This window comes from Sarcophilus harrisii, chromosome 1 (genome assembly GCF_902635505.1).
Source record: "Sarcophilus harrisii chromosome 1, mSarHar1.11, whole genome shotgun sequence".
Lineage (NCBI taxonomy): Eukaryota > Metazoa > Chordata > Mammalia > Dasyuromorphia > Dasyuridae > Sarcophilus > Sarcophilus harrisii.
This window is the reverse complement of record NC_045426.1, coordinates 307,373,269-307,399,577: the sequence shown is the minus strand read 5'-3', so window position 1 is coordinate 307,399,577 and position 26,309 is coordinate 307,373,269. Positions and strand designations below refer to the sequence as shown.

The 26,309-nt window shown below is 37.4% G+C and overlaps 1 protein-coding gene across 2 annotated transcripts in view; it reads left to right on the top strand.

Moving 5' to 3' along the window:
- The first annotated feature begins 5,597 nt into the window (after positions 1 to 5,597).
- The window catches only part of ABAT (4-aminobutyrate aminotransferase), a 123,780-nt gene continuing 103,068 nt past the window's right edge, over positions 5,598 to 26,309 (top strand). For both annotated transcript variants that reach the window (XM_003761721.4, XM_031944884.1), the window contains exon 1: positions 5,598 to 5,737. The gene's annotated coding sequence lies outside the window, so the exon portion shown is untranslated. The remainder of the gene's footprint in view (positions 5,738 to 26,309) is intronic.

Below are 26,309 nucleotides of genomic sequence, written 5' to 3'. Positions count from 1 at the left end.
CTATGGAGGTGATAGATTGCCAGGAGTAAAATGATACATGGCTGGGGCTTTTCCTGAAAAAAAAACAGTACAGAAAGGACAATCACTAATAAGGAGAGAAGGGCCTAAGAGGACCTTTAAGATATTGTTAATAACCTTAAAGAAAGTAGTTTCAACAAAGTGGTATAATTCCACGATAGATTATAAAGAATTAGGTCATCCCTTCTTAAGAGTTTGCCTGTGAAAGGGAGAGTAGATACAGGACAGTAATTTGAGACTAAGAAAAAAGTATTGTACTGGATAAGAAAGCATAAATGGCTTTGACTTGAAAGATTGAAAGCAAGGTCAAAAAATAAGTAGTCAAAGGATATGAACAAACAGTTCTTTAATCACTAACTATGAAGTCATATAAAAGAATACTCCAGATCACAAATAATAAGAAAAATTCAAATCAAAACAACCCTTCACATCTGGCAAACTGGTAAAGATGACAAGATATCAGAATATTCAATGTTGGAAGGGTTGTGGGAGGATATGCACAGTGTATGGTTAGTAGAGCTAAGATTCAGTACAACCTTTTTGAAAAGCAATTTAGAATCAATAAAATTACTAAGATATCCATATCCTTTAACCCAGATTCCATTAATGGGTTTATATCCCCAAATAGGGAATATAAGAAAGTCCCTATATGCACCAAAATATTTATAACAATACTGTTTTGTGATAGCAAAAAAACTAGAGGTACAGAGGATGCTCAACATTGAATAATGGATAATCAAATTATGGTACAAGAACATAACAGAATATTACTGCACACAAAGAAGATGGAAAGACTTGTGTAAACTTGTGCAGAGTGAAAGAAACAGAGTTAAGACCCCAATATACAGTTACTACAGTAATGTGAATGGAAAGACACCTCATGCACATATATACACATACATACACAAAACAGCAAAAAAATAAATATTCTAAAAATCATAAAGATCATAAAGATTTACATAAATTACAAAGAAAAGACATAAGATATTCTTAGCTAAGCTTCCTCCTTAAATGGAGGATTTAGGGTTAATGAATCTACCCTCTAATTAGAGAGAAAGAAACTAGTGATCCAAGGTTAATGGGATCTTGCAGAATGAGGAGGTCTTCCCAGTGAGCTTCCTAGGACATGGTAGAGAAGTTAGTCTCACTTGTAGCCAGATGAGAAATGTTAATCAGTTAGATATTTGGACAATATGATGCATCCACAGGTTGTAATGCTAAAGAAACTGAGCAAGACAAGAGATTAGAGACCAATTCAATAGTTTATTAAATGGAGTGAAATACTGGGACCAATGGATCCATGGTTGATCCCAGGGCTAGATGAGACTATCATTTCAAAGAGTCTATCCCAAGTATCAGGGCAACCAGCTTTTTATAGAATAACAAGAACAATGATATAATGGAGGTACCTAGGTGGGGATAACCTAATGGAAGGAGGTTACTGGTATTCTAATGACATCTAAAATGGATAAACCTTTATCTTGTCAAACATTAAGAAGGAATGTCTAAATATTACCTAAACTAATCTATTTATTTAGCGCTATACCAATCAGACTCCCAAAAAACTATTTTAATGACCTAGAAAAAAATAACAACAAAATTCAAATGGAAAAACAAAAGGTCAAGAATTTCAAGGGAATTAATGAAAAAAAAAAATCAAATGAAGGTGGCTTAGCTGTACCAGATCTAAAATTATATTATAGAGCAGCAGTTACCAAAACCATTTGGTATTGGCTGAGGAATAGATTAGTTGATCAGTGGAATAGGTTAGGTTCAAGGGACAAAACAATCAACAACTATAGCAACCTAGTCTTTGACAAACCCAAAGACCCCAGCTTTTGGGACAAGAACTTACTGTTTGATAAAAATTGCTGGGAAAATTGGAAACTAATATGGCAGAAACTAGGCATTGATCCACACTTAACACGGTACACCAAGATAAGGTCCAAATGGGTTCATGACCTAGGCATAAAGAATGAAATTATTAATAAATTAGAGGAACACAGGATAGTTTACCTCTCAGACCTGTGGAAGGGGAAGGACTTTATGACCAAAGAAGAACTAGAGATCATTACTGATCACAAAATAGAAAATTTTGACTATACCCAACTGAAAAGTTTTTGTACAAACAAAACTAATGCAGACAAGATTAGAAGGGAAGCAATAAACTGGGAAAATATTTTTACAGTCAAAGGTTCTGATAAAGGCCTCATTTCCAAAATATATAGAGAATTAACTCTAATTTATAAAAAATCAAGCCATTCTCCAATTGAAAAATGGTCAAAGGATATGAACAGACAATTCTCAAATGAAGAAATTGAAACTATTTCTAGTCATATGAAAAGATGCTCCAAGTCATTATTAATCAGAGAAATGCAAATTAAGACAACTCTAAGATACCACTACACACCTGTCAGATTAGCTAAGATGACAGGAAAAAAATAATGATGATTGTTGGAGGGGATGTGGGAAAACTGGGACATTGATGCATTGTTGGTGGAGTTGTGAACGAATCCAACCATTCTGGAGAGTAGTTTGGAACTATGCTCAAAAAGTTATCAAACTGTGCATATCCTTTGATCCAGCAGTATTACTACTGGGCTTATATCCCAAAGAGATCATAAAGAAGGGAAAGGGACCTGTATGAGCACAAATGTTTGTGGCAGCCCTTTTTGTAGTGGCTAGAAACTGGAAACTGAGTGGATGCCCATCAGTTGAAGAATGGCTGAATAAATTGTGGTATATGAATATTATGGAATATTATTGTTCTGTAAGAAATGACCAACAGGATGATTTCAGAAAGGCCTGGAGAGACTTACACGAACTAATGCTGAGTGAAATGAGCAGGACCAGGAGATCATTATATACTTCAACAACAATACTATATGATGACCAGTTCTGATGGACCTGGCCATCCTCAGCAATGAGATCAACCAAATCATTTCCAATGGAGCAGTAATGAACTGAACCAGCTATGCCCAGAGAAAGAACTCTGGGTGATGACTAAAAACCATTACATTGAATTCCCAATCCCTATATTTATGCCCACCTGCATTTTTGATTTCCTTCACAAGCTAATTGTACAATATTTCAGAGTCTGATTCTTTTTGTACAGCAAAATAACGGTTTGGTCATGTATACTTATTGTGTATCTAATTTATATTTTAATATATTTAACACCTACTGATCATCCTGCCATCTGGAGGAGGGGGTGGGGGGTAAGAGGTGAAAAATTGGAACAAGAGGTTTGGCAATTGTTAATGCTGTAAAGTTACCCATACATATAACCTGTAAATAAAAGGCTATTAAATAAATTTAAAAAAAGAAGGAATGTCTATAAAACCTTTAGCTCAAACATTAAGAGGGAAAGGTTATAACCTAAGGCGGAATAACTAAATAGGACAATTGGAGAAACTGGGTCACAACATTAAAAGGGAACTTTGGCATAACAAGGTAATTGAACATTTCACAAAGGAGTTTATTTTGCCCAAACACATTAGAATAAGCAATATTACACTGGTATTTATCATCTCTGGATGTGGCCATCTGGAAATAATCTAGTCAAATATGGTAATTCATGTGGTCTCAGCTACCCACCAAGTGAAAAAGGATCAAACTATGAGAAGTTGGGACTTTTTGTTCCTCTCAACCAGGAATCTGTGACAGCCAAGTGAGGGTCAATAACAATTGAATAAAGAGAAGAAGCTAGGGCTGTCAGTCAAGCAGAGGCTAACAGATGTAACTATAGGAAAATGTGAGTCTTATCATATCCTTTGTCTCAATGAGCATTTCTTTTGTGTGTAAGAAATATATTCCTAATAGCTGATTTATACCATGCAGTAAATAGCTTTCTATTTCCCACTCATTGAAGGGACCCTAGAAATTAGCTCACATCTAAACTTTAAATAATTCCCCTCACCCAGGCAGAAAAATAAATATGTAAAGGACTGAAAAGTGTGAAAGCCTAACCCGTCTAATTAGAATAGAGGGTCTCCCAGGACTAAACCTGATTTGGAATGCATGCAGGTGTCCGAAACAAAGGAGCCTCTTAGGGAGAAGGAATGGGTGTAGTGTCCCATTCCCAGCAACTCAGAATCTCTCCTAATGTTAGATTAGAATTTCTGATGCCTCTCTGTTCTATCTTTTTTGTGTTTCTGATTCCTTTGTGAAGCTTCTTATGATAAAAGGAAAATTCACTGTACTGTTCCATTCTATAGCAAAGATAGGGACAGATTCCAGAATGCTACCATAGTTGGAGAAAAAGTAGGAATGAGGGAAAGGGACCTTTATTTAGAACCAAGGCTAAAGTCAGCAACTTTGAACCCCTGAGGAGCTTCGCCCCCACCTCCTTCTGACTTAATAGCTAGAGCACTGAACTTCAAATCAAGAAAACTTAGGTTCAATTCCTGGTTCAGTAGTGATGGGGGACTGGAGAGAAAGAGAGAATGGGTCTAAATCTAAAAGTCATTTACAAAGAGATAATCATGGAATTCATGGGAGGATGACTATTGAGTGACCCTAAACACTTAATAGCAGTGTGATACTGGACAAGCCAAAGCCTATTTCTTTGATCCATTAACTGTTACATTTGAATGCCATTAAGGTTCCTTTCCTCACTAAATCTATCATCCAGTACCCCTGCCACTCCAATCTAAGGGCCCTGGTTCCTTAGGTAATACAAAGAAAGCAAAGATGAGGTGGAGTCTGAGAAGAAAGTAGCAAGAAAGCTAAATTAGGCTGCAGTCTGACTGTGTGAGTGAAAGAGGGGGAGAGAATGAATGAGAATCTGACCTAAGGATGTTGGGGAAGGGGAAAATGCAACACACTTAGGTGAACTACATACAAATAAAGGTGAAGAAACAAAAAATCAACAGATTAAACTGCTATGGAGACTGGTTATATTTTGAGAGAGAAGGGTACAACTAGCTGAGGGAGGTAGAAAGATAGGTACACTCGAAAATCTGATGGATTTAGAATGAAAGGATTAGGATTCAAACCTTATTGACTTTAGGCAATCCAATTAACATTTCTAGGTGTTTCTTCAACTGCGAATAGAAGGGATTAGATTACTAGGTTTCTAAAGTTGTATGTATGGGGTGGGGGCGGGAGGAGTGATAAACTAGCTGCTGACCTATACTTCGAACACCATAGGTGTGGGGATGGGAAAAACGACAACTAGGGTCTGATTAGGATGGGAGATGGTGGGAGTTAGGGAGGGGCGACAGATTGGAGTGACATATGGCAGAGGAGGGGCAATAGAAAGAAAAACTGCCTGGAATCATCCAGGAGAAGGGAGAAGGAAGGCTGAGTAGAGCCTGAGCTAGTAGGGCTGGGGGAAACTTGCATCTTAATCCCTCCTCCAATTCTCAGTTCCCGAAAAATCAATCCCCAGCTCGGTTGCTCCTTGGCCCTCTGGAACGAACACTGCCCCGGACCCTAAGGCTGGACCTTGCCCCAGGTCTAGCTCCCCCCAGCATCCTCCTCCTCCTTGCCCCTCCCCCGGGGGGCGGTGGCCCGTGCTGGCCCAGCCCATTGGCTGTGGCCGGAGCGTGTTTTGGAGGCACGGTGGTGATTGGCCCGAGCGGCGCGGCAGAGCCGGGGAACGAAGCAACTGGGACAGACTGGTGGGAGAGCAGCACTGAATGCCTGGTCCGAAGACCGGAGCGCTCTGAACCTTTCTGAGCCGCCCAGAGGACATTGAAAACCGCCTGAGCGCTTGGTGAGTGAGGGGGTCCGAAGGACCGCGGATCAGGCCCCGAAGGTAGCTGGGTGGAGAGCGGGGTTAGTGATACAAGAGAGGATCAGGATCCACCCAGATAGGAGATGTGTGTCCCCCCTCTTTTCACCTCCGCCTCCAAGACTAGATTTTTGCCTGTGTCGCGAACCCAGAGAGTCAAGATTTGTGTCTCCGACAAAGAAAAGGGAAAAAATCCATCCCTCATCCCCGAGAAAAAAAATGAAAATAATCCTCCAAGACCTCAGCTTGGTGATTCTCCAGAGAGGAGAAATAAGATGTTCCCTCGGGGAGGTCAGGTCATTGTCGTCATCCCCACCACACACACACACACACACACACACACACTCGTGGTGATGACCCGTCTCAGGTCAGACACATATTCCTAGAAAGGATAACAGAAAGAAGATCAGGGTCACCACAGAAGAACATCTCTCAGAAACTGGCAACCTCTCTGACAGTATTAGATATACAAATGGGAGATTTGAGTGTTAAACCTTAGATGCAAATTCAGGATGTTCTCCATTTGGAGAGAATTTTTGAGATCCCCATCCACAGATGGAAAAAATCAAGACATTATTTTTTGACCCAAGAATGGAAATCAATGTTCTTTTTCAAAGATGGAGACTCTGGATTGACATTCTACCTTAGAAATAGAATTAAAGTCCCACATTAGAGATGAGGCAAGGGTTTTTTCTCTCTCTCCTTGCCCCCCTCCTAGAAATTTCCCCTTGCAAAAATGTCATACTAACTTCCCCCTAAAAGTGAGGGGCAGATCATTCTAACCTCTGTGGGGAGAAGAATGATGTTCCTTAAAATTTAATCTCAATTTGATTCTTGAGACTGACCAAAATGTCCTCTCTGATGATAGATTTGGGATTTGGTAGCCCATCAGAAGAATTAACCCCAATAAAAAACCGTGAGGACACATCTTAGAAAAGTAGAGCCTAGTAGAGGTGCTTTTCCCAACAGAGAAGTGCTGGCTTAATCCTTGAGGCTTTCAGGAGTAGAGCTGAAATGTCTGATTTGTGGAGAGTTCTCCCAGTTTTGGCCAAGGCCTCTGCCGTTTCCAACCATTGCTTTTGCTAGGGTCTGACTAGAAAATGTGATGTTGGTGGGCATGACAGCAGAGGCCCTGCAGCAGAACAGAAACAGTATTCAGATAAAAGCAAGCATTTTCTTGACAGGAGCTACAATTGGGGGGTGGGGGAGAGAAGGGAGGGGTCAGGAAAGAAAGAAACAAGGGAAAAAGAAAAGATTCCTAGAGCTGCCTTCCCAAGATAAGGCAGGAAAAAACTTGTGAGGGAGTGAATCCTAGAAGATAGAAGATTTGTCTAGGGAACTTGAGAAAATGCTTTCTCTCTTAAGTGCAAGTGATAGTCCTGAAGTACTCTGCTCTTAGAATTCTCCCTCATTTTCTCTTGAAGCCAGTGGTATGTTTGGGTCTTTCCCAGAGGTAAAAAATAAAAGCAACACCTCCATCTTTCCTTATCCTGATTTTCTAGGCCCTTCTTCCCTGCAGAAATCTTCCTACTCAGTACTTGGGGAAAGTAATGACAACTCTGGAACTTCTCAAAGCACTGCCCAAATCTTTTCAGGATCTATAGATGCAAGTCATAGAGGACCTGTATTATCATAGCATTCCATTGCCTGACTATGAAGTTGTTCAAGTGGTCTTTCTTTCATTCCCTCCTGACCTCAAACCTTTCATCCCTGAATTCCTCAGAGCACAACTCCAATACCACAATTTATGTGAGGCCTTTCTGGATGACCACCCCCCCCCATCAATATCTTCTCCTTCTTATCATTATTTTGTATGTAATTTATATTTACTTGTGAACATGTTGTATTATACTACCAACTCCTTTACTAAAATAAGCTTGTTAAGGACTGGGATTGTATAGTTTGGTTTTGGGGGGAAGGTAGGCCGCTTTTTTTGTTTACTCTTGTCCCCTGATTTTTATATAATGTATACTCAATAAATGTAAAATTATCGAGGGGATAGGAAATAGGCTCAGTAATGAAACAATTGCAAACCATTGGAGAGTACTTTGAAGAGCCTGGGCATGAAGCTGTCTTGTCAGCAAAAAGATTGGGTCACTCTGAAGTAGAGCCAGGATCGAAGTTCAAGGAGAAGATAAATCTGAAGAGTTCAGAGTTTGGCCTCCTACAGCTTCCTGCAATTCTTTTTGTTGGGTTTAAGTTTTTAGACTTAAATTCCTTGAATCTGCTGATGGATGACCTAGATTATAATTGCTGAACTCAGGGCAGTGATTAACTCCTTGAAAGCAGAGACTAGAATGATCTCAGGATGTGAAAGCTGGAAGGGATTTTAGAGATCATCCATTAATCCAACCCCCTCATTTTACAGATTAAAAATTGAGGGCCAGAGAGAAGTAAGTTAATTGAGCTTTTGACCTGTGGCTCAGAGCCAGGTTCAAGAATAAGATAAGGAGTGTGCAGCAATCCGAAATTGGCCTTCTCCAGTGACAAAGGTCACAAGTTGAAGATTGGAACTGAGGTCTCCTGGTTCTTCCTAATGCTGCTATTTAGGAGAATCTAGAGAGTCTTGGTCTCTATAGCAACTCCAAAGCAGCATCTTTCTATTCTTTCAAAGAAGGATATGTGTGACACTCTCATTCTTTCTGATAAGCCAGAAGTCAATGTGATCCTTGGAATCAAACTTAATGCAAGATATAAGGTGGCTAGAAGAGCAGCTGTTACTCAGGTTTAACAGAGACTTTTGGTTTTCCTGTTTTTATTTCATTAGAATTCTGTTGATTTTTGTTTGCATTCTACCTTAGTTAGTTGACTTATGTTATCACACTTTCAGGCCTCTATATCACCCAAAAAATACCCAGCACTGGCACTGTGTACATTTTTGGATGCCAAAGAAGTGCTGTTGACTGATTGAGTATAATAAGTTTCATGAGTCTGACTTACACCCTCTGCATCCTTTTTTACAAGAAGGAATGTCTTTACACCTCCATTCAGGTTTTAGACCAGAGTGACAAGGGCAATGTGAGCAGAGACCAAAGTTTTATAGTTTTAAAGCTTGGAGGAACCCTAGAAACCATTTAGTCCAAAGCTCTCCTCTGATAAATGAGGACATGAAACCTAGAGAGAAGGGTTTTGTCTAAGGTCTCACACAGGTCATAAGGGAAAGACCTGGTAATTAGACTCAGGTCTTTCAGGTCCAAATCTAGGATTCTTTCAAGAGCAATTATTTGAGCTGGGGCTGATGCGCAGCCTCTAGGGAAAGTACGAGTTCTCTTCTCCCAGAAAATTTTGTGACCTAAGAGGGACTGGAGGTGTTTAAACTCCAGTCACTGCCAAAGGATTTCTCACATGATGGTAATCTGCTGTTTTGTCCTGGGTATGGAAATCTACCTATCTCTCAAAGGCTTCTTAAAAGATTTGACTGAAACAGTGGTTAAAATCTGCATAGCCTTTCCCACTATTAATGCTTCCTTTCCCTGAACACCTGCCTGCCCTACTTCCAGGAAGGGATAGAAAAGGAAAAGAAGGCTTAGTGAGCAAAAGAATTCTATTCTGGTAGCCTTGAAAGACCAGTTCAGCTTGCTGGATCAAGTCCTTGCCCATCCTAGCCAAGGAACAAGAGGTTGATTCCTGCTCATTCAAGCCATTGTGTGCTTCTGATTTCTTTTCAGAGCCACACTCAGAGTATTTGTCATCTTGGAACCCAGCCCATGTCCCTGTACTAGAAGCAAATGACCCTATAAAACTCCCTTTTCTGCCAATTCAAGAGTGTCAAAGGGCAGTTTGTGTCCAAGGCTAGAAGAAGCATGTTTATGGATTGGAAATATGGGTGGGAAAGGGAAGGAGATGCTTGGGGTGGATAGAGTTCTACCCACAGCTGAGATAACATGGAGTGGGGATGGGTGGGAGGGTGGAGGAATACAGAATGTATCTGGTGATGTTTTCTCCTAGTTGTTGCTGATGACTTCAATAGAACTTAGATGCATATCTATATGCTCACGTTTGCTACTTTGTGATCCTGCACAAATCATTTAACCTCTCTATACTTCTGATTCCTCGTTTACAAAAGAGAATATTTGATTTAATGATCCCTAAGGTGTCTTCTAGCTCTATATAGTTTCTAATAGCTATTTGCACTGTATTTGCAAAGTATTATGCATCCATGAGATAGTAGTATCCTAATTTAAATCTGGAAGAAACTCAGAAATCATTTAGTCTTACCCACCCCTCTTTTTTTTAAATAGATAAAGAACCTGAGACCATTTAAGGTTGAAGCAACTTGTTTCCAAATTTCCCATAAATATTGAGTAACAGAGACAGTGTTAGAACACAAATCCTCCAATTTCAAATCTGGTTCATTTTTCACTCTACTCCTATTCCTGAAATATATTCCCTGTGTCTTTGTTTGTTTGTTCTTTGGTTTTATTTTGTAAATAGCATTTTATTTGTTTTAATTACATGTAAAGATAGTTTTCAATTTGTAAGATTTTAAGTTCCAAATTTTTTCTCCTTCTCTTTCTTACTGCCTCTCCCCAAGATGGCAAACAATTTGATATAGGTTATACACAGGCAATCAATTGCATTCCCTTCTTACCACAACTTATGGACTCTTCTCAAGCACCATCTTCCCCATGAGATCATTCTTGATCTCCTCCAACAATTAGTGCCTTACTTCTCAAATTACTTTGTATTTAACCAATGTGTATATATTTGTTTGATTCATTTTATGTTTATGATACTATGTGTATATGAGTTCACAACTCCTTACATACTTACTAGCTATATGTGGATATATATACCTACATCTATATACCTGTGTATTGTACACATATTTATAAGCATGCATACATGCTTACATATCATACATGCATAGATATCACGTGTATTTGTCTCCCTCATTAAGCTTATTGTGAATAGAATATTTTTTATTTTATGTATTAGGCATATAATGAATTTAATGAATGCTTCTTGGTTGATTGATTGATTATCAAAGCTCTGAAGCCCTTAGAGAGTGGTGGCCTTGTCTACACTGACCAAAATTATTCTTTGGAAGAAAAGCTTCAGTCTATGGGAGCTAACTGTAGTCAATCCTCAAAGGAGAAATATAGCCAATAATTTAATAATTAATAATAATTAGCTAATAATAGCTAATTTTTATTGTTGGTAAGTTGTTTTCAGTCATGTCCAGCTCTTTGTGACCCCATTTTGGAGTTTTCTTGGCAACAATACTGAATTAGTTTGCAGCTTATTTTACAAATGAGGAACTGAGGAAAACGGGGGTGACTTTCCCAGAGTCATATAGCCTATAAGTGTTTGTGGCTGGATTTGAACTTGTGAAAATATGTTTGCTTGGTTAGAAGTCCAGTGCTCTATCCACTGTTCCATCTAGCTGCTAATATAGCTGATAGGAATTCTGAAAAAGTCAACTGTCTTCTCTAAATCTTCACCCAGAGTATAGTTTTCTCATCTTGTTTCAGCCACAGGCCTAGGGTGCATTTTGCTTTTTTTTAAATTGCATTTGTCCTTGAAAGATATCTCAGTATTGAAATATCTTCGAAGTTTCTTTATGAATTGCTTTCCCATGGGCCTTTATTTCCCTGTCTGTGCCAGAAACTTAATTTTGGAAAAGACAAATCTTCTGTTTCAACCCATTCCCTTCAAAAATAATAGCACTTTAAAAAAAATATTAATTGCCTACTATGTGCTAGCTATCATGTTAAGTGCTTTACAAATGTTACCTCTTTTGATCCTCACAACAACCCTGGAAGATAAATGCTATTATTATCCCTATTTTACAGTTGAGAAAATTGAGAGAGACAAAGTTGAAGTGATTTACCCAGTGACACAAAACTAATAAGTGTCAGAAAGCAAGGTAGCTACTAGTTAGTAGCTACCAGTAAGGAAAACACTTATTAAGGTTCTACTATGTGCCAAGCACTGTTTTAAAAACTAGTGATACAAATAGAAATGTGAAAAAAAGAAAGTCTTTGCTTTCAAAGAGTTTACAATCTAATAGGGGAAAAACAGATAAAAGGAAACTGAAAAGGCTGAGGAAAGAAGGTACCTAGTTTGGAGGCAATAATGGAGAGGATCAAGGAGCTCTAGTAGAATGGATGGGAGATGCAAAGATGGCTGGCTTGGATTCCCTCCTTAAAGGGAGGTTTTGGAGTTTATGCCTCTACCCTTTAGATCAGAAGGGCAGAGGATATTGAGGAGATATGAGGACCAAGACTGATTGGATCTTGCAAGATGATGGAATTTTCAGTGATAAGGTCCCTGGGGGGTGATGATAATGGAGATGGCCAAAGAAAGTCCAGTAGAGTGCAGCCACATAGGAAATTAACAGTAGAATTGAAGAGATAGTAATGGACAGGTATCCCAAAGGCTTTTTCCACCTTACTGCCCAGAATATTGCTGTGGAATCTAGAAATTTCATAAATAACACCATGGCTAGAAAAAAAGTGATAAAATTTGAAAGGACTATAGAAACCTACCTAGTCAGCCCCTTCATTTTTCAGACAAGGGAATGAAGACTGAGAGAAATTAAGTGACTTGCCCAAAGTGAAACAATAGAAAGAAGCCAGGTGTCCTGGTTTCTTGTCCCATGCTTGTAAATCACTCTGCCTTTCATTCAAGAAGTATTTTGTTTTAGGTTTAGAAAGACCGTACAGAATAGTAGAAAGAGCACTGGAATCTGAGAACTGCTATGTTCAAGACTTAGAACTGATGATTTCTGATCATGTGATTTTGATGGCACCATGTAACCCTTCTGGGCCTTTGTATACTTATTAGTGAAAAGGGGAAGAGCAATACTTGAGCTACCTATGAGGAAAGAACTTTTTAAACTATGTAGCAGTATGTAAATGTGAATTAGCTTTAGATTTCTAGTCTAATGCCTGCTAATGCTGGACAGATCCTAGTGATCAATACCTTGCATTTGACCACAAAATTCTGGTGGCTGTATACTATACTCCAAAGAAAATATTTCTGTAAGCCAATTTGGCAGTTATAGGAGGTTTTACAGCAGCAATCTTGGGCAATGATTGAAGAGATAGAGAAATGTGTCTTTGGGGGCTTCAATTCTCTGTGGTAGTAATCAGCTCCTCTTCTCACTACCACCTCTGTGTCAAAATAAGTGCAAAAGACAAGAGACAGAGAGGAAAGAGGGAATGAAAGGTTGACTAATTACCACTCTAGTAAGTGCTTTACAAGTATTATCTCATTTGACCCTCCCAACAAACCTAGGAGGGAGGTGTCTTACCATCTCCATTTTATAGTTGAGGAAACTGATGCAGGCAGAGTCTCAGTAACTTGTCTTTTAAGTCACACAACCTCAAACACAAGTGCCTAAGGCCAAATTTGAACTCCGGTCTTCATGCTTCAGGCCCTGTGCTCTATCTGATGTGCTTCCTGTCTCTGAGCTATATAATTAATGTTTTTGTTGTTATTGTTGTTTTTTTTCCCCAAGTATCATAATAGGATTCAAACTGAGAGGGACTTCAGGGGTCATAGAGTCCAAACTCCTAAATTCACAGCTAATAAGAAAACTAAGCCCCAGAAAAATTAAATGACTTTCTCAACATCAGACAGATAATAAGTAGCAGAACCAAATTCTAAACTCAGATCCTTTTTCTTCAAATTATAATTCTCCCAGCTGCCTCCTACTCATGGAAGGAAGGAAAGAATTTGAGGGGGGAAAAAAAAACAAAGAACTGGAAAACTTTTCCTGGGACTGTCTCCTTTTCCTGACATCTTTCTGAAAAATCATTGTAGAGATGTTTTTGTTTTCCTTAATTTGTCTAATGACCTTTCCTGATTCCTAACTTCCACCCTTTACTGGAGGAACCCTGTATGGTATTAATCTCTGTCATGAACCTTATTATAAGTTTCATTATTTTAATTCTTCCCCTATTATCCATTGTAATATTGTTCAATGCTATTTCAAAAATAACTCTGCAGTGGTTTTTTGGGTTTGTCCTCTTTGAAAGTCAGTTAATGATTGAGATCTGATTGGGCTGGTATTCAGGATCCATGGCACTTAGTTAAGACAGTTGTCTATAGGAGTCTAAGAGCCTGTCATTATTGTCTGAAGTTCCCTTTCGGTAGAATGTAAGTGCCTTGAGGACGGAAATTTTCATTCTTGTACTCTTTATACCTTGTATATAATTGGCATTTAATAAATGCTTGATGAATTTGAATTGTTAGTCTTTCTTTTTGAATCTCAAAGTATTCTATTTTCCTCTGCATGAAATGCCCTCCATTTTCTCTCCATTTCCCTGAAAACTGACCATTCAGGTTCCTCCCCCATGTACCCTTTACTTCCATGTACCCTTTACTGACCAATCAACCTATGCACATCTCTATCACATTGTGTCTGTCCTACTCTATGGGCCATTGTTAGGTAGTGAAAAAAAAATTTATTTAGAGTCAAAGAACCTAGTTTTCTTATTTGTTATCTATGTGATCTTGGGCAAGTCACTTCTATTCTCTGGCCCTCAGTTTCTCAATCCATAAAAGGAATAGGTGAAACTGAATAACCACTAAGGCAGTTCTTATTCCCTTATTTTTCATTGCCTTCTATTATTATTTTTTATCATGTATTTCTTAGTTTTCCCACCTATACAGTAAGCCCTTGAAGGAAGAGCTTATAATAATTGCTCATTAAATAACTATTAATGATTGTCCCTGAAAGCAGCTATTAAAATACAAGTGTTTTGTAGGCAACATAACCCATGAAGCCATTATCAAATGGATAATGTGGAGAAAGAGAGCAGGGTCTCTGCATCAAAAGAGAGCTGAGTTCAAGTCCCATTAATGTAGTGTAGCTCCTAGAGAGGATGTGGCAATAACCTTAAAACCACGTGGCCTTGGGAATGCTGTAGTTTCACATACAATGTTGCTTGTAAGGTAACAATCTATTGGTCAATAATAACAAAGTTTCTGAAACAATCTAAGCTATAGAATTCAATAATGGAGTGCAACTCCACTTCTAAACCATAGAATTCAATGATGGGGTACATACCAGACCACTCCTCAACTCCACCTCTAAGATCATTTCTCATGTCTACCTCTAAGTCATAAAATTAGTGTTTCAGTGACATGAAGCATTTAATCTTACCAATTTATCTTCTTGCTCCTATTTGCAAAATTCTTTCAAAACAGCCTGCTTCAATTGGCATTACAATTTTAATAAACTTTACCCCTTAACTTGGAGATGGGTTCAAACCTGCAAATTCTTTTGAGACACTTTGTAACACCAGTCTGGAACCTCAACCTTTCTGGGGTCTCCTTTGAATCTCAAACTGTCTCTAATAGATGTAGACTGTGTGGTCCTAGATTATTTGTGATGTCTCCTTAGTGACTATAAGTTGCAGTTACTATAAATTGCCAATTTGCTTTAATAGAGGGAGTTTCATTCCTGGAAATTCTCTACTCTGATCCTCCTGAAGTGTTAATAACAAATACATTCCTGCATTGTAAGCAATGAAACAGTGTCATAGTTCTTTCTAAGACCTTAGTTCAAATTCTAGCAGATGACTTAAATGTTTTCAAATAATAGTGAGGTTTTTTTTTTTCAAAATACATGCAAAGATAGTTTTCAACATTCACCTTGCAAAACCTTATGTTCCAAATTTTTCTCCCTTCCTTCACCCCTACCCTCCTAGACAACAAGTAATCCAATATAGGTTAAATATTTTTCTAAACATATTTCCACATTTATCATGCTGCACAAGAAAAATCAGATCAAAAAGGGAAAAAAATGAGAAAGAAAAAAAAGGCAAGCAAACAACAACAAAAGTGAAAATATTATGTTGTGATCCACATTCAGTCCCCACAGTCCTCTGGATGCAGATGGCTCTCTCCATTACAAATCTGTTGGAAATGGCCTGAATCACCTCATGGTTGAAAAGAGCCAAGTCCAACCCAGTTGATCAGCACATAATCTTGTTTCTGTGTACAATGTTCTCTTGGTTCTACTTGAGTTAGCATCAGTTCGTAGAAGTCTCTCCAGCCTTTCTGAAATCATCCTGCTGATCATTTCTTATAAAACAATAATATTCCATAACATTTATATACCATAAGTTATTCACCCATTTCCCATCTGATGAGAACCCACTCAGTTTTCAATTCCTTGCCACGACAAAAAGGGTTGCTACAAACATTTTTTCACATGTGGGTGCTTTTCCCTTTTTTTATGATCTCTTTGAAATACAGACCAAGTAGAGAACACTAGCAGATGACTTTTTAAAAATCTGTTTTCTCTAATGAAGTCCTGCCAACTGATTGGGGTTTGGGGAAAGGAGGGTTGTGCAGACCTATGATTTTATTGGTGCAGAAAACTCCTACTGAAGAAATTCTGTCTACCAAAACAGAATGGTACTGGTCGTGAAATTTTTTTTATCTTGCAAAGCAAGCTGGGGCACCGAGAAGTTGCTCTGGGTCACACAGCCAGTAGGTTTCTAAGGCATAACTGGAACTCTAATCTCCCTTTCTCAGTAGGTTTCTAAGGCATAATTGGAACTCTAATCTCCCTTTCTCTAAAGGAGCTCTTTATAGTATGTGCCTCATTAGGACTGGAAAAAAGATAATTCTACTAGATTTGTTATGCATATTGAAAGTGAACTTCTTTGATTTACCACAGGTCTCTAGATTTTAAATTTCCAACCTTGACTTTGCTAGAGAGCTTTTCAAGGGGCAAAGCTGAAAATTAGCAACCATGAGAAGCATTTGTGCAGATGAGTGATTGCATTGTTCTCTATATTGTGCCCTGGGAACAGCTGGCACTTTTGCTTCAGGGCCTAAAACACATAATCTTGGGTAGAGTGGAGACCAGTCCCATAAAATTGTTTGGTTTCCATGTGCTTAGCTCAAAAAAAGTGGAAATTATGTAAGATACTCTCTTGATGGTAAATAAACTCTAAGACTTCATTCTGTACTATTCCAAGAATAGTGTTTCAATTACTCTGTCAAGGTCTGGGGACTGATTGACCTTGGGAAAGGTACATCTATTTCCTCATCTTTAAAATAAAAAGTTGGACTACACCTTGGATTCTTTTTCTTCCCTCAATAGCATTTTATTTTTACAAATACATGTAAAGATAGTTTTCAACATTCATTTTTGCAAGAGTTTTTGTTCCAAATTTTTCTCCCTCACTCCCTTACTTTCCTCCTTCTCTAAGATATCAGGCAATCTGATACAGGTTAAACATGTGCAGTAGTTTTAAAGATATTTCCATATTTGTTATATCTTTCAAGAAAAAAAAAAAGACCAAAAGGGAAAAAAAAAATACCACAAGAAAGAAAAAACAAACAAAAGGGGGAAATACTATGCTTCGATCCACATTCAGTCTCCATAGCTTTCTCTCTGGATGTGAATGCCATTTTCCATTCCAAGTCTATTGGAATTGTCTTGACTCACTGAATTGCTGAGAAGAGCCAATAAACTTGGGATTATTAACCTTTTTGTGTCAGGAGTTCTTTGGCAGCTCCTGATGAAACCTAAGGACTCATCTCACAATAATGTTTTAAAATATATAAAATCAAATAAGTAGAATTACAAAGGAAATCAATTTATATTGAATTAGTTATTGATTTTCTTTTTGAAGAAAGACTTTACACACTCCAGGTTATGAACCCTTGATATAGAGGATCTCCAAGGTTTCTTCCCAGTATGAATCCTATGACTGCATTGTGTGGAGGTAAGAACAGTGAACTGCGCTGGGAAGTGTGGGTGATGAGAGAGTGCTCCAGCTAGGGTCAGGAAGACAAAAGACAAAGGAGGTGAGTCAAAGCCTAAAATCTTGTCTCTGAACTAGTTAGTTGTAGAGTACGGCAAAATTTCATCACTCTCTCTGTGCCTCAGTTCCTTTATCTGTAAAATGAAAAAGCTGTACTTTCTGGTCTCTCAAGTCCCTTCCAGAATAAGGATTTTTAGAGATACTCCATTCTCATTATATGATTACAAAGACTTCTTTTGAACATTTTTTAAACTGTTAAGCTCCCACTAGATAATAATTGTATTCTTATTGCCTAAGAAATACATAACAAAAAGATATTATGAATTCAGTAAGATTTTTAAATGCAGTTAACAGCATCTATATTCTGTACATTTTTGGGGGAAAAATAATATAGGCATATAGAGATAAGGCAGCTTGGGAGAGTGGAGAAGAGTGAGAGGAAAGGAAGAAAACAAAATTTATTAAGTGCTTACTGTGTGCCAGGTACTGTGTTGTGTTTTTATAAATATTATCTCATCTGATTCTCTCAAGAACCCTAGGAGGTAGGTACTATTATTATTCCCATTATATGATTGAGACAGACAGAGGTTAAATATCTTGTCCAAGATTGCACAGCTTTTATGTGTCTGAGGTGGGATTTAAACTCAAAGTTTCCTGACTCTAGTCCTAGTGTTATGTCTACTATGCTCTCTAGTTGGGCTTGGAGTCAGAAAGAAAGTCAACAACAATACTAGATGATGACCAGTTCTGATGGATCAGGCCATCCTCAGCAACGAGATCAACCAAATCATTTCTAATGGAGCAGTAATGAACTGAACTAGCTATACCCAGAAAAAGAACTCTGGGAGATGACTAAAAACCATTACATTGAATTCCCAATCCCTATATTTATGCACACCTGCATTTTTGATTTCCTTCACAAGCTAATTGTACAATAATTCAGAGTCTGATTCTTTTTGTACAGCAAAATAATGTTTTGGTCATGTATACTTATTGTGTATCTAAGTTATATTTTAATATATTTAACATCTACTGGTCATCCTGCCATTTAGGGGAGGGGGTGGGGGGGGGTAAGAGGTGAAAAATTGGAACAAGAGGTTTGGCAATTGTTAATGCTGTAAAGTTACCCATGTATATATCCTGTAAATAAAAGGCTATTAAATAAAAAAAATAAAAATAAAAATAAAAATAAAAATAAAAAATAAAAAATAATAATAAAAAAAAAAACAAACAGAAAGAAAGTCCTGTCTCTGACAAATGCTGCTGAATAATTCTGAGCAAATGTTTAACCTCTCTGTACTCCAGGCAGCACACTAGGATTTTCAAATGCAGGACAATTATCATATGCATTGGTAAAGGGAGTTGGTTCATTTAGAGTTCCCTGCATCAATAACATCACAGATTTAATTAACATACATGTTATAATAATCATATATAATGTTATCTGAATATATTGTATGTGATACATTTTGATATATTCTCACTTATTTAAGTAGACCTGGAATATATGTGTGCATCTGTGTGTGTGTGTGTGTGTGTGTGTGTGTGTGTGTGAGAAGATACAATCTACAGGAGGTATGTTTGCTTATTTATTATAATGTTACACTGTATATTTTATTGGAGCCGAGTAAAGATTAAGCTGGTACTTTTTGATTTGTTTGTGGCATTTAACTTTCACAAATTGGGATTTAGTGATGAAACTGAGCTCCAGAGAGCCTAAGGAATTTGTCCTTTCAGCTAAGAAGTGACAAAACCAAAATTTCAGCCCTGATCTCATCAGGCCTGCAAGTTCTATCCTCTCTTGTCCTAGTTTTGTCACTAAGTTGTCATGGCATTGGAAAAGCCACTTAATCGCTCTTTACCTCAGTTTATCCATCAATCAAATGGAAATAATCTTCTCTGTCTTCTCTGCCTACCGAGATTATTGCTATTATATTACTTATTATAATGAGAAGCTGCTCTGGAGACATTAGAAGTGCGATGTGATGTGTTCTAATAAAGCTTATGTAACTTTATGATTACCACGCATATCTCATCCATTATCCCATTCGATTCTCACAGCAAACCCTGGAGGTAGGTATTACAAGCATCATTAACTGCATTTTACCGATGAGGAAGTTGCAGTGTCAGAGGTAAAACAACTTAGCCCAAGGTCATTTCTCCAGGATTTCATTATTACTTCTCAATGACTCCTCCCTAACTGAACCTTATGCTGTTAGAAAGTAGAGTTAAGCAAAGTAAATAACAGGATGGCTACATATGCAAATTCCATACCTATAGTTCAACTTTTCTGATAAAAGGGGGGAATCAAATTTTACTAACATTCCTCTGAAATCATCAATCAACAAACATTTATTAAGCACCTACCGTATGCCAGGTATTGTGACTCTTAGGTTACAAAAAGAGGCAAAATCTCTGCTAAAGACCCATAGGGTGCAAAAATATTTGTACCAGCAGCCCTTTTTGTACTGGCAAGGAAATGAAAACTGAGTGCATGCCCATCAGTTGGGAATGGCTGAATAATCATGGTATATGAGTGTTATGGGATATTATTTTTCTATAAGAAATAAGCAGGATGATTTCAGAAAAGCTCTGAAAAGACTTATATGAACTGACAGTGACTGAAGTAAGCAAAACAGTAACAAGATTATGTGATGATCAATTGTGATGGACTTTGGCTCTTTTTGAGATGATTCTATAGACTTGTGATGGAGAGAGCCATCTGAGTCTATAAAGAACTAGAGAGACTGAACATGGATCAAAACATAGTATTTTCACTTTTTGTTGTTGTTTGATTGCTTTTTTATTTCTTCTGTTCCCTTTTGATCTGATTTTTCTTGTGAAGCATGATAAAAATAGAAATATATTTAAAAGAATTGCACATGGATCTATCTCAGATTGTTTGCTGTCTTAAGGAAGGGGAAAGAAGTGTAGGGAGGAAGAAAAATTTGCAACAAAAGGTTTTACGGGGGTGAATGTTAAAAAAACTATTTTTGCATGTATTAGGAAAAATAAAATACTATTTTAAGAAATAAATGATAAAAAGGGGGGGGGGGAGAATCCCTGCCTTCAAGGAGCTTATCATCTAAAATCATGATTAACTGCTGCATTGATAAGCGTTCTGAAGTCTTTCAGTGTGGTTTTCCTTGACATTATTGTGATCATTATATGAATTAAGAATCATTTAGGTGGATAGAGTGCTAAACTTGGAGTCAAGAAGACTTGAGTTGAAATCCTCAGAACCTATGTGACCCTAAGTAAATCTCTTAAGCTCTCTCAGCCTTAATTTCCTCATCTGTAAAATGGGAATGACAATATTACCTATGTCCCAGGGTGGTTGTGAAGATCAAATGAGATAAAAACATACATAAAATACTTAAAAACTTAAAACATATATAAAAACCAACTATTAAATTATCCTCCTGGTTCTGCATCAGTTCATAAAAGTTATTCACAAATTTCTCTTATTTCTTTATATTTATCATTTCTTACAGTGCAATCATACTCAATTATTTTCAAAAACTGTTTCTTTCAACTATTCCATAATCAATGGATATCTGCTTTATTTCCAGTTCTAATTCTTACAAGAATCTAGAATCATAGTCTTTCTGATCCACCCAGGTACTCAGCCTTGATCTCTCTTGATGGAGGTATTTGTTTCTCTCCCCATAATTTGGTTTGCTAAAGTACAGAATTGTGGATGAAGAATTCTTATGGAAATTTTTCAAAGATGAAGAATTCAAGATTGGTTACCCTCATTTGGTTGCAATCTTGTTTTTCTTCTGCCCAGTGACTAGTTAATTGATTTTTTGGAGAAGGAAGAGACAATTGGGGAATGAGTAGATAAATAGCAGCATCTTCAGTGATGCATTTTTGGCTGCCTTTCCTGTGTACCCAAGGGAAGAATAAACTCATTTCTGAGCCTTCAGTCCAATTCCAATGTAATCTTCTCACTCCAGAAATACCACTGAGAAGCAAGTCACTGATACTATCTGAAGTGCCTAGAGACATTTTAAGAACATCAGGTTTAAGAGCAGACCTTACCACAGTCTTAACACCTTATATTATTTTTTCTCTATCTCCAGCTCATAGCAAAATGCCTGATACATAACAAGTGCTTGATAAATGTTTATTGATAGATTGATTAATTGATTGGCTGGTTTCCTGAAGTTAGTTACTATCTTGTGGTGCTCTTGTGGTCTTGAGACCAGTTGGAACCTTAATGACCTCTTCTCCCTTTCTGGGAGGAATGGTAGAAGGGCACTCATCAGTAATAATGAGGGAAAAAACATGGTCTTCCAGTTCCAATAGATTTGGGATAGAAAATGCCATCTATATATAGAGAGAGAACTCTGGAGAATGACTGTGGATTGAAGCATACTATTTTCACCTTTTTTGTTTGCTTGTTTTTTTCTCTTTTTGATTTTCTTGCACAAAATGACAAATATGGAAATACATTTAGGATTATACATCTTTAACCTATATTGAATTGCTTGCCTTCTTGTGGAGAAGGAGATGTAGGGAGAAGAGAAAAAAAAATTTGGATCACAAATGAATATTGAAATTTATCTTTACATATATTTGGAAAAATAAAATACTATTTAGAAAAAATAAAATAATATATAGGGAAAAAAGAAAAATGGGTATGTACCTCTAAAACCTTCCTACCTCATCATGGCTCCCTTAATCAGAGACCCTTACTGGGATCTTTGAGAACTCTTAATGTAGGTTTATTCTCCCAGTTCTCCAAGAAGTCCAAATTCAATAAAAATATATTTTTATTTCAACAACCATTTATTGAGTAGCCTCTATATACGCAAGACATTATGCTTCCTTCTTCCTAATCCTTTCCCCTTTTTTTAATTTTCCATTTGACTGCTTCCTTTTTCCCTCCAGCAGTCCCACTTTACCCTCTGTCTGGCAGGTACCCCAAGGTCCACAAATCATTAATGAGGATAATAGCAATTCCTCCCTTTTGTACTTTGATGCTTTGAAAAATCCCCAATTTCATCCATTTCTTCAACCGACCTGTTCATATTTTTCCAGAAATCAGTGCTCTAAGGAGGATCGACCCAGCTCATTGGGGTTTTTCTTTTATTCATTTAATATATTGAGCACTAGCAGCTCAAGTTCTCCTTGATTGTTTTTACTTCTTAAAAATGACTCCCCCACAAGCTTTTCTCACCATGCATAACTTTAAGAATGTCTTTTTTTTTTTTTTACTATTTCTTATGAACAAGATCTCAATAACATATTATAATGTGTTTGTGCTTCCTCCCATTGCTATTGTTATTTCTAATTTTAATTCTTTTTGTTCTAGTGTTCCCACTTATGATGGTCAGAGCCCACATTTATGGTTAAGACTAAGCCAGGATGGGGCAGCTAGGTTGCACAGTGGAGAGAACACAGGGACCTGGAGTCAGAAGGATCCGAGTTCAAATACAGCTTCAGACATGTAATAGGTGTGTGACCCTGTACAGGGTACTTAACCCTGATTGTCTCAACAACAACCAAAAAAAAAAAAGAAGAAGAAGAAGAAGAAGAAAAAGAAAGAAAGGAAGGAAGGAAGGAAAAAAAGACTGAGCGAGGCTCTGGAGCAAGCAGCTATAACGAGTAGAAAAAGCCTTTTATCTGAAGTTGAGGGACCTGAGTTTGAATCTCATCTCTGCTGCTCATTACAGCCTGGGTAATATTCACCTAACTAATCCATCCGATTATGTGTTTACTCATTTGTAAAATGAGAGTTTAAGGCCCTACATGGCATGGTGGAGAAAGGGGTCAGGATGATCTAAAATCAAATTTGGCTTCACAATTCCTTATCTGTAAAATGATCTGGAGAAGTGGCAAGCCACTTGAGTATCTTTGCCAAGAAAAAACCCAAATGAAGTTCTCAGCTCTCACCAAGTCTACCCTATCCTTTACACAAGGCAGGGCCTTCATCTCTACCAGTAAGGAGAGAAGCTTATTCCTATGGGCTTTGGAATAGAGATCAAACAGGTATTTTATCTATATTAATAAATATATTAAATGAATGAATTATTAGGCCAGTATTCAAAATGGTAGTCTAATTAGGCCCCAGAATTTATTATTGTACACATAAAAAAATAAATAATTAGCAGGTAGAGGAGAGTATAGTAACTCTCTGCAAGTAACTGCAATATGATAGAGCCCTGTTCCCTCTCATATGCCCCAGTGCAGTTCTGATCCTACCTAGAGTTTTCATGGTATTTCAGTTTGGGGGGAAAAGAGAGAGGAGGAGAGAAAAGAGAGATAGGTAAAGAGATGAACAGAAATAATGGCAGAAATAAGGCATTATTCTCATTAGAATTCTTGTAACAGCTCTTGGAGGCACACACTGTTACCCTCAAGATCACTAAGAGCAAAAATTATTCATGTTATCAACCTATTCATAGCCAAAATTAAAAATACAGAGAGGATGCAACACAGTCTTATGGTGAAGAACCTTTTTAGTCTTAGTATGAGTAGATCATTTTTATGAACTAATTGTTGTGCCTGAGCTATCCCACCCAAAAAGGCATTCAGTAGTAGTCTCTGATTTCTTTTTCTTGTGCCAGAGACCTAGTCTGCCCTCTTCACCCTGGTGACAGTTCCAAGGGCCTTGATTAAGACACAAGTCTGGCTTTTAAAAGAATAAAACTAATGCTGTATAAGCCAGCAAAAAAAAAAAATCTAATTAAATTGTCCTTCACTCTCCCAAGACAGGAGGACTCCTCAGAGCTGTTTTTAGCCCAGAAGATGGGGTGGTTTTCATGAGTCTGGGCATCCATTTCCTCGCCCACTTTGACGTTCTCAGTTTTCAAAGAAGTGAACTCATTAAGATTAAAAAAAAAAAAAGGCATTAAAGAGCTGTAGTCAAATAAACTTTCTCTCACCCCTAAACACACTCTGGGTTTCAGTATAACGGGTTAGTGGGATATATTAGAGGAGTTTTCTGAAACCTGCAGGAGAATTAGAAAAAAAACAGTTACATTTTTCAGCAGAAAATGGGTAGGATGGATTCTAGAGATTCTTCTAAATAGAGGAATCTACCAAGTTTGGGGGGAGGGGTTTTGGGGAGGTGAAGAAAATGTTTCAGAAAAGTTTGTTCAATGCCATGATTTTTCCATTTCTTCTGATGATTTCAGGTATTCACCCACAATTAGGTATTAGTCATATTTTGTTGAAGATTTCATAGCTTCTCATGCTGACAGCCAGGTGAGGGACTAGAAATGTAGAATGAGACACATTTTTGGACATGGTCAACATAGGAATTTGTTTTGCTCAATTATGGGGGAAGGTAATAGAAAGAGAAAGTAGATTATTGTTTGTTGAAAAACAATTTAAATTTTTAAAGACTTCAAGACTTGATCTAATGACCAAGGAGATTTACTAATGTCCCTTTTAATTTAAGTTATATCGTATTGTTTATTTTACTTTGCAACAATTCATACATGTCTTCCCTGGTTTTCCTGAAATTGTACCCTTTACCATTTCTTATAGCACAATATCACATGCCATGATTTCTTCAGCCATTCCTTAATTCATGGGCATTCCCTTATTTTCCAGTTTTTTGTTCTCTCTCTCTCTCTCTGCCCCCTCCCTTTCTTTTTCTAGGTGTTTTATCATTCTCTGGATTGTAGTCCAGTATTTTATTGTCATTCATGCACAAGATTTTAAAGTCAAAAGAAATCTGAGAGGTTATCTACTACTACCTATCATTTTGCTAATAAGGAAGTTGAGTCCAAGAGAAAGAAATTAAATAATTTATTCAAGGTCATATACAAAATACCAAACCTTGATTCCAACTCAGATTCTTTTTTGTCTTTTTTCCCCCTCAATAATATTTTATTTTTCCAATTACATGTAAATATAGTTGTCCACATCATTTTTGTAAGACTTTGTGTTTTAATTTTTTTCTCCCTCTCTCCCTTACCTCCCTCCTTCCCAAGAGAGCAAGCAATCTGATATAGGTTATCCAGATACAATCATTTTTGACATATTTCCATATTGTTATTTTGTGAAAGAAAAATCAGAACAAAAGGGAAAAACCACAAGAAAGAAAAAACATGGCCCTCAAACAATGAAAATAGTATGTTTCAATCTGCATTCAGTCTCCATAATTCTCTCTTTGGATATAGATGGCATTTTCTATCCCAAATCTATTGGAATTGTCTTGGATAAATATATTACTGAGAAGAGCTAAGTCTATCATAATTGATCATTACACAATCTTGTTATTACTATGTACAATGTTCTCCTGGTTCTGATCACTTCACTCAGTATCAGTTCATATGTCTTTCCAGATTTCTCAGAAATCTACTTGTTCATCATTTCTTATAGAACAGTAGTATTCTATTATCTTCATATACCATAATTTATTCAGCCATTCCCCAACTGATGAAATATAATATTATTATTAAATAGATTGGTTGGCTTTGATGGCTAGAGACTCTCAAATCACCAAAACCAGTGCCAATAATCTTCATAGCATCAATAGTCCTCAGAGAAACCCAAGGGATGGATTTTGCTACAGCTTTTAGGCAGGAAAGAGAGTTAGGATACTAATTAAGGAGAGAAAGAAGGTCCTCAGAACAAAAATTCTGAACTAAACTCTTGCCAACAGCAACTGCTTCTCTTTGACTTTGAAAGGAACAAATCTCTGAAATCTGGGCCTCCGTTGCTTGGCATATTTGAAATATAGCTCAAAGCCCAGCATCTCCTGTCTATGCTGTACTCACCAGGCTGAAAAGAAGATTGGTTCTTAAGAGGGGAACAGCCCAGAAGGAACACAGACAGGGGATCCTAGAGCTCTTTCTGTC